The sequence below is a fragment of the Hemicordylus capensis genome, chromosome 1 (assembly GCF_027244095.1).
Source record: "Hemicordylus capensis ecotype Gifberg chromosome 1, rHemCap1.1.pri, whole genome shotgun sequence".
Lineage (NCBI taxonomy): Eukaryota > Metazoa > Chordata > Lepidosauria > Squamata > Cordylidae > Hemicordylus > Hemicordylus capensis.
Window position 1 is genome coordinate 212,242,152 of NC_069657.1, and position 9,837 is coordinate 212,251,988.

Below are 9,837 nucleotides of genomic sequence, written 5' to 3' on the forward strand. Positions count from 1 at the left end.
TCAGGTAGTAGAGTTGGAAACACCCCCCTTTTGAACCCCTGGAGACCTGTGGTCAGAGTGGACCATACTGGGTTAGATAGACAAATAGTCTGAGTATAAGGTTTCTCTATCTGTTCAGATTAAAGTCAGCCTGATAGCTTTATAACCTACAGAGCCACAATGACTTTGATTCCTTAAATATTGTTCTATTTAATTTTTGATAACATAGGTGAATCTCTATAAACTGACATTTTTGCTCAGAAAGGAACCATGGGGGGAATTCATTTATTTTTATATGACATTCATATAAAGTTTGCTTCTTTCTATTTATTTTTTAAAACTATTTTAGACATGTCTAGGATCAGTTCAGAATCAAAAACACTTTTGGAGTAAATTTTATTTTATGCAGAGAAGTAGGAATTCTGTTTGAAATATTTAAAGGTATTTATGGCCATTCATGCAAACTGAGTGCTCGCATGTGATTATATTATAATGTTTAAATGATTTACAGTATTTTAGATGTACTTGAGAGCTCCTTCCTTCCTTCCTTCCTTCCTTCCCACAAAAATCAGAGAGAGAGCACGCACCTATCTGCAATAGCTCAATGAGGCATGAGACATGTAGATATCTTTGTCACAGAAAGGATATTAAAAATTATTTGAGAAGATAAATAGCCTCCCTGGAAATGTTAAGAAAGAAAAGGTACTACTGTGTTCATGAGCGGGATAAATTTATTAAGATTATTATTTGATTTATTTTAATTTTGCACTATGGCCAGAGATGGCCAGAACTACTGAGTTCTCTGGAAAGAACATGTAAGTATCAGATTGTACAGTTAGATTCTTTTGAGACTGTGGAATGTGCTCCTTACTGAAATACAATCCTCCCCAACTCTGACAATTTTTTTTAAGCACTTGAAAACCCACCTTTTCAGCCAAGCTTTTCCGGCTTTTTAAATTTTTAAGTTTTAACCTGTTTTTAATTTTTAGATTCCCTTAATTGTTTTAAAATTGTCGTGTATGTTTTAACTTGTTTTATGTTGTTGTTAACCACCCAGAGACTAAAGTTTGGGGCAATGTACAAATCTGATATATAAACAAATAAATAACTTCTAGGAAAACAGTCCAGAGACTTGATTCTGTCACAGAGTTTCCCAGAATCAAATGGATTCTGGTGTTTTAATTGATGTTGCAAATCATGCCATACATGTGCTGAAGCTTTTTGCATCTGGCCTCTACATGCTCAGCAATCTACAACACTGGAAAAGCCTTTGAACCTGTGGTGGAACATTGCTGCATTCTAATATCTGACCAATAGGTTTCGGAGCAATTCTTCCGGGAATGATTTGCAGATCTGCTGCAGCTGGATTCTTGATATATCCAGGGTTAGGTAGCTTATCTAGTTCAAGCATGAGATAATTGGACCTGGGAATGGTTATTGTCCGCTACCATTTTTTTCTTGCTAAATTTAGAAACGAGGTGTCCTATATCAGGATGTACTAAATTCTAAATAGAAAATAAAAACTGTTTTAGAGATTTAGTTTGATTTCACTTGAAGGACCAAAGATCCCCCAAAGTGGAGTTAGGAAGCAAAGTTGGCTAGTGAACTTGGATGCTATGAACCTGCATAATATTGTGAGGCACAACTAAATTGTGCTTTATGAATACTTCTTAATTTAAGTTATGTTACCCCTGCTAACTGGGCAAAGAGGCACCTTTCTAACATGGCGATTCTCTTTATTTAGCAGGGGGAGAGTACCTGGCCCTATCCACCCCCAGCACAGTACTTCCAGTGACTGTTGCTGGTGTCCATCTTATGTTTCTTTTTATAATGTGAGCCCTTTGGGAACAGGGATCCAGCTTATGTGTTTGTTATTTCTCTGTGTAAACCACCCTGAGCCATTTTTGGAAGGGTGGTATGGAAATCGAATTATTATTATTATTATTATTATTATTATTATTATTATTATTATTAATGTTTTACAGACATCTCAGACACCTTGCATGTTGGTTACTCCGGTCCTAAATGACAGAATACGGAGTATATGGAAGATCTTGTCTCAGTGCAGGGGACTTAGATCTTCAGATGTTTTTTTCCAGTTTATGAATTCATTACCTATGCAAAACAGAGATTGCTGACAAACATGAGCTTTGGTGTTGCTCACTAGAAAATTATAATGTAGCTGGCCACCCTAATTTTACTCACTGCATATCATGGCTAAATTGATTAAAATTCATATGTAATATAGAAGAACAACCTAAAACACAATAAATTGAGCTTCTGAAATAAAACAAATGATTTACTACTACTAAATGATTTACTATTACTATTATTACATTTATATCCCACTCTTCCTCCAAGGAGCCCAGAGGAAGTACTACATACTTGAGTTTCTCTTTCACAACAACCCTGTGAAGTAGGTTAGGCTGAGAGAGAAGTGACTGGCCCAGAGTCACCCAGCTAGTATCATGGCTGAATGGGGATTTGAACTCGGGTCTCCCCGGTCCTAGTCCAGCACTCTAACCACTACACCACGCTGGCTCACTACTACTTGGAGAACTACTAAAGCTAGTTCTCCAAGTTGGAAATTCAAACTCTGATTCTAGTTACATTTTCTTATATGGAAGTATTATTAATTTCAATGAGTTTTGCTTCCAGATTGTGCTTAGAATTGGGGCATTAATCAGGACTCTAGCACCGGAATCCACATTATTAAGAAAAAATGTCCAGGCAGCCTTTAACTGCTTGAAAGAATACAGCAATGAGTAATTGCCTCACAGCAAAAAATTAGTGGGCACACATCTACACTACAGACTTAAACTGGCCTAGCTGCTGTTTCCTCTCCCTAGGGAACCCCAAGAACTGTAATTCCATTCAGAGGGACTAGGAATCTCTAACAGAATTCCCCCACCACCAACCTACAATTCCCAGGATTCTCTCAGTAATAACAAACAAACAAACAAACAAACAAACTTTATTTGTTATCCACCTCATAACAGATTGTTCTCTGGGTGGCTTCCTACACCTCATTAAAACATGAGATAAAAAACACACAACACATTAAATCATAACACACTAAAAAAGTGGGAGAAAGAAAATACAAAATACAATACAAAACCATTTAAAAGTCATTTAAAATCAGATCAAAATTTAAAATTTAGAAGGCCTGAGTGACCAAAAAGGTCCTTACCTGGCATCTAAAAAAACAAAGTGATGAAGCAAGGCAAACTTGATTGGGGAGGCTATTCCATAAATGGGGTGCAACCACCAAAAAGGGTCCTCTCCTATTAGTTACTCGCTTCTAGGTAACTGATGTAACTCAGTTACTCAGTAAATCAGTTAGTAGGTAACTGATGTATGTAACTAGGGTAAACTGATGTAACCTTTTCAGGCGTTACCCCAGTAGCAGCAGTAGCCCAGAATGCTCTTCGGTAGCTGTGCTGCTGGCACCCACCAGCTTTGTTTACCAATTATGCAGTGTGCTTGTCCCCATCACTGTGGTCCATGATGCAGCTGCAGGGACAAGTGCTTTGTATGACGGGTAAACAAAAATGGCAGGCACCAAAGTGCTCTCACCCCTGTCAAAGTAAGCTTCCTATTTTAGTAGCAGTGGTGATTTGAAGTACTCTCTCTGGCAGCTGCAATCATAGTTTACCTACAATGCAATGCTCTCATCCCTGCGGTTGTGTCACTAGGCACAACAGTAGGGAAGAGTGCATTGTATTATTGCTGAACAAAAACAGGGGTTGCCAGCATGACTGACACTCCGCCCCCCCCCCCCCCCCGCAGCTGCTAAGGGCCCATCCCCCATGATGTCGCTTGGCCAAAGGTCCACATGCATCTGGCACCAGCACTGTCTGCCAGGTTGCTATACCCCACCTACTCAGTCGCCCTCAGATTCTGGTCCCAGCCTGCAGCCTTTCTAGGCTGCCTATAACCAAGCTTACCCCGCTGATAATCCCTAAGGAAGCAGTCAGGCTTAATAAAGCTTGCTTGCTATATCTGCATAGAAAGAGTATGGAGAAGTTTGCTAGTATCCTGTCCGACAACACATCCATCCCATGTAAAACCAGGCCCACAGAATCTTTCCATTTGGTTAAATCCTAGTGTTTCTCTTGAAGTGGCTTAGTCATAAATGTCTTTTTGCAGAGGCATTTGTTCAATTTCCTGGCTTCACTGAATGATGGGAAGTGTGGGGGGAGGGGTGGTAGGAGAGATTCGAGACATGGAAGAAACAGGCAGCTAAATTTTACCAAAGCCAATAATTAAAACCAAAACAGATGAAAAGGAGCAGAGAACAAAGAATCCACTTCCAAAATTGTTAAATTGAGAATTTGAGTCTCGCTAAGAGCTCTATGCCACGAAAGCAATGATTTCTGCACAGGAGAAATCCAGCAATTGGCCAGTTGTAGGAAGCCATTTACTTCTGTGGGCAGCTTATTAATTCCAGGCGCTTGCTATGAATCATAACCACAGCGACTTCAGACGAGCATCAAGGTGCCCTTCTCAGCATGAATGAATAGTGTGAGGCTTGCTGAGAAAGCAGATCTGAATAGTTGGGGGAGGCGTTTTCCCTGGTTCTTGTTTGGTAGGCCAGGATTCCCCTCACCTTGACTGTTTCCCTTGAGAAATGTGGAAATACTGTTCTTGCTCACAGGACAGAGATGCTGTGAGAAATGCACATATGAGGAAAATAGTGGTTCTAGCAGAGTAACTGTTCTCTGTTCTGAAGCAGCACAACTTGAAAATCGTGGATTAAAATGCTGTGCCCAACATCATCATGACAATCAAATGGAAAGGCACTTATTTCAAGTGTCAATAAAGGTGATTCTGCTTCTGAAGTGCTGCTGGTTTTCTATAGAAGGATGGAGGGCATGTCAGGGCTTGAGTTTTCTGAACCCTTAAAAGTCTTGGAAGGTGAGGAGATGTATGGGTTTTGGAGTGTGAACAACTAACCCACTTGGAAATTAGACTCTATCTTGCCATCTTTTAACTTTTTAAATACCTGTAAAGTCTGGTTTCCTTAAATTCACATTTTTTAACAACTTTTTATCACTATAAACATGTGTCTGGCAATAAATTCTTACGCATATCACTGCTGGTGCTCATGCTACAAAGGAGTTTGTACTTTCCATAGTTGAAGGAGATTCTTTGTAAGGTATTTTGGATTGCCCCATAATTTTTGGAGTCCTATGAGGTTATTTTGTAAAAGGTGATCTAGGAACCTTAATAGAAAGTGCTGGGTGGCAGTTGATAAAAATCAATGTCAAAGGTGTTTGTGTCTTTAAAATAGGCAGAGGTCCCTGGTATTCCTTCTTTAACCCCTGAGGCTGTTCTCACATACACCTTAACACAGGCTAGGGAAGGCCTGCCTGGGTTAGGTTGCTTGTGAGAGCCACCAGGATTGGGCCCAATTCTGGCAGTGCAGCGCCGCCAAGCCCAGTTTTCAAACCCAGCTCTTAGCAGGATTAAGGGCTCGAGCGAGCCCTTAACCCAGACTGGGGCTATGTCCAGTCCCAGCGGACACAGAGATGGGCACCTAGAGTGTCCGTCTCCTGGGGGAATCCCCCAATGCACTGTGCATGTCATGCAGTGCATTGTGGGATATCTGGAGACTGAGATGCATCGTCCCAGTCTCTGGAGTTCTACTTTGCGCCATGCAGTGTGGATCATTTGGTTGCGCAATCCGTGCTCCCAGCAACAGTCAGGCACTCGTCTGAGGGGAAAGTGAGTTGAGCCAGCCTTCTCCCCACCCACCCACCCAGTCATGTGAATGGAGTTGCTGCTGTTGGAAATTCTCTGTGGTGAGAGAATCCCTTTCTCATTATAGCAGAGTGCACAGAGGCACAACACAGCGGATTAGTTAAGCATGCGTGTGTGCTGAGAGTAAAGTAACTTGGAGCCAATTCATAGTTTCAAATCAATATAAAAGGCATTTATTAAGGAACTCCATTCTAGATAGGAAAGTGAGGAGTTAGGATCTCTAATCTATCTATCTATCTAGCTGGATTCAGATGGATTCTGCATCCTCTCTGCACACATGGTGCAGGGAGAGGAGCTTGCCATGTTGCAAGGTAGGCAGGCAGGTAGGAAGAGGAGAGAGAAGGAAGGAAGTTGAATCCCCTAAGAGTAGCAATCTACATTTCAAAGGGATAGCATCAGAGCAGTGGAGAAGGGATGACAAATGTCTTGACTCTCTAGCCCTCTGATTTACTAATCTGTCCTCCACTGTCTGAGGCAAAGAGACAGCGCAAAGTCCTTTAACTTCCAACAGCTGCAAGTTGGACGGAGTTGTTGTCTCTTCCTGCATCCATGCTACCCGTTCCTTCACTTCACTGTTGCTTCGGAAATGCTCCAGCCAGCCTCATTCCCAGCCAGCTTTGCTGTTGACTGGGTGTTTTCTTTGTTCTCTGCTCGAGTGAGGGAGAGAATGAAGAAAACACCCAGCCAACAACAAAGCTGGCTGGGAAATGAGCTCCTGAGGGCCATGCAGGCCCTTCTGGGTGCTGAGCATGACCCCTGCTTATAATGTCACACAGTAGCCACTCTCCCGTAGCGACGTACCTGTGTGGGACTGTGGCAACATATCCTCCTGTCTATGGCATTTATGAAAGGCAAAGATTAATTGAGGGAGTTGTTGGGAAAGAATGGTCCTGGCTAGAGATGTGGGAAAGAGCTGTTATGGCTACACACTTGGACAGACACATTGCTGACACGGAAGGTGAAGCTAGCTACACATTGGAGGAAAACAAATCCTGTGGTGAACTTGTAAAGTAAATAGGAATGGATGGGTGGTGATAGCATTTGCAAGGGAGAACTGGCAGTCTGCTTAACCCATCCACTATCAGCACTCCAATTCTGCTCTACAGATATCTCTGCAGGAGGCTTTACAGAGAGGGCTTTTAATTTGAATCCACTCCGGATTGGAGTGTGCCAGTCCACATATTAGTTTTATTTACCCTGACGTCCCTGTGGCCTATCGGAGATGAGTACACACCTGACTCTGCTTTTCCTCGAATTACTGTTCAGAATTACTGCACATTCTTGCTTGGCCCAAATTATGTCCAGGGTATTAAAAAATCCTCTATTTGCAGCAGCTTTTTCTTTCTTTCTTTCTTTTTTAAAAGCTGAGCTTTCTAGTATTCCCTGCCGCTTCTCCTGAGATACGTGGAATGGCCACTGGCAGTAATTCGGCTTTTTTCAAAACACAGCGAAGGAGAGTTTGACAGCTATGTCATCTGATCTGAGTGATTTGCATTTGTGAGTGCTGGGGGCAGGAAGGTGGGGGACACAGAATTCAGTTCAGGTGCCAGCTATCATTACTCCCCATCTCCCAAGCACTGAGCAAAACGGTGTCTGAATCCAACTGAAAGCCAAGCCAGGAGGCTGGGAGGGGGGGGAATGCCCCCCTCCTTCCTCAGAGGATTCGCTGCTGCTGCTGCTGTGGAGCAAGAGTGGGGGGGGAGCATGCAAGATGCTGGTTCTGCATTACTAGGCAGTGTGTGATCTCGGGGGGGGGGGGGGGTGGGGTTGGAGACACCAGGGAAGATGCAAGTTTTCTGCAAAAGATTCAGTGGGGGAGCAGCTGCTTCTTCCCACTAAAGTCTCTGAGCTCTAAATAATAGATCTTTGTCCAGACAGGCTGCACGCCGCCTATGCTGGCTTCTCAGCTCACAAGCAGAAATTTCCCTCATGAAGCGTCTTCTTCTTCTTCTTCTTCCTCTTCCTCCTCCTCCTCCTCTCCCCAGCCTCCTCCTCCTCCCCTTGCAGTAGCACAGGTCGAGAGAGGCAGAAAGAGAGAAAGTTGCACAGAAGCTTCCGTGCATTTCAGCAGCCCCTTCTCTCCATGACCAGCCCCCTGGGACGACTGCCACTTAACCCTCCGGTGCCTGCTCTTCCGGCAAGAAGGTGCTGTGGTTCATTCCCACAGGGAGCAGGGAGGCTCAGAAGCAGCAGCAGCAGCAGCAGCAGCAGTAACAAACAGGTGCCTAGCAAAGTGTCACATCACATCCCATTCCTCTCAAAAAGACCCCCCCACCCCACACACACACAAGCATGTGGCAGCTGTCCTCACAAGCATGGGATGGAAGCAAATACACACTGCAGCCCATCATTCAACTGCATCTTGCAAACTCAAAATCAACAACACCACACGTGTGCCAGGCTTGGATCCCTGTCTTCTCCCCCACCCCGCTCCCCGCTTCTCGTTGTAGGGCAGGAAGCACAAAAAGGAAAGCAAGCAGTCCTAAAATGCCCAGAGCTCCCCATGCTCCGCACATGCCTGCATAGGGAGGGAGGGACTGATTGTGTTGTGGAGACGTGTGGGCTGGCTCTCTTCTGCTGCAGACCTCTTCTGTGGACCACGCTCCATCGTCCATCAGGCAGCAGTGAAGCCTCCAATGCTGGTCTTCCACTCCTCCTCTGTAGCTGTCAACTTAACAGCAACAAAACAGCTCTCTGGATCTCCTTCTCTCTGATGTGAGTTGTGATTGGTTGGAAGAAAAACCCAGACTAAGCCAGTGGGAACGCACAGGAAAAAGATCTGCCAGGGATTGCAGAGAGTAGCCGAGCCTATGTGAACTGTCCCTTTAAATCCTCAAATTAAACATCATGCGAATCTGTTGCAAAGCAGATTCACTCTTCAGATACCCTGGGGCATGAAGGCACATGTGAATAACTCCCAGGCTGTTCTAATATATTTTCCCCTAGTCAGTCTTCAGAACCAGAAGTAGGAGGAGTGGCTGGGGGAAACAATCAGTCTCCGGGTCTGCTCTGAAGGCATGTGAGGAAGCTACCTTGCTGAAGCAAAGCAGGTCTATATCTGGTCAGTGTCTGGATGGGTGACAGCCTAGGAACTCTGTGTAACTGCCTACATTTGCAGCATGAAAGAAAGGTGGGATATAAACAAATAAAAAGCAAGGGGGACATTTACAAGGGAAGATCAACAAGACAGTACAGTGCAGGCTTAGCATTCTTCCCTGCCAATGCTGCCTCCTTGCAACCACATTGGTATCTTCTTGGCAAGCTTGAATATACACATTTTCAAGGTAACATGTAATTCAACCCTTTGGAGGAAAAAAGCCCCCACATCCTGTAAAGCCAAACATTACATTATTTGTCTCGAGAAATCCTGCAGCTCAGTTCTCAGTGTGTTCTCTGATTCATGGTTTGCAATATGGGAATGTGACATTTTCCGAGAAAAAGCTCTGGATTGGAGATCTCTAGCTAGAGGAATGAATGAAGGATTTATTCTGTTTGGGGCAACAGCAGCAGGAAAGAGTTGTGAGCTCATCTTTCTCTGCTGTGTGTTGGCAGCACTGAAATAGGAAACCTTTGTTGCCTTATCATCTGTTCCTAACTTCATTAGCATACAAATATGCCAGTGAATCTGTTTTCTACCCTTTTTCTAACCTGAATCTGGTTTCGACCCTTTCACTCACATTGTGCAAGCCATGGTACACATTTTGCCTTCATAAAGTGGGTTGATACTGATCTAGGAAAGGAATTTATTTATTGCATATATTTTGCTCCCCCGCTACCCCCACGAAGAAGCTCAGGATGGCCTATGTCTTTTTTCCGTAAAACAACCCTGCGAGGTAAGTTAAACTGGGAGTTAGTGATTGGTCTAGGGTCACCCAGAGAACTTCATGACTGAGTGGGGATTTGAACCTCGGTCTCCCTCCTTCTTGTCCATCTCTCTAACTAGTACATCATGCTGGCTCTCCTAATGAAGTACCTGAATCATTCAGCCCTTTGGTGGCCCTCTCACTTTTAGCACAACTGCCAACATGTCTACTTCTTTTTTTCAGTCCTGTGACGGCAGTTTCCAAGTCATTTATAATGGGGACAATCCAGCCA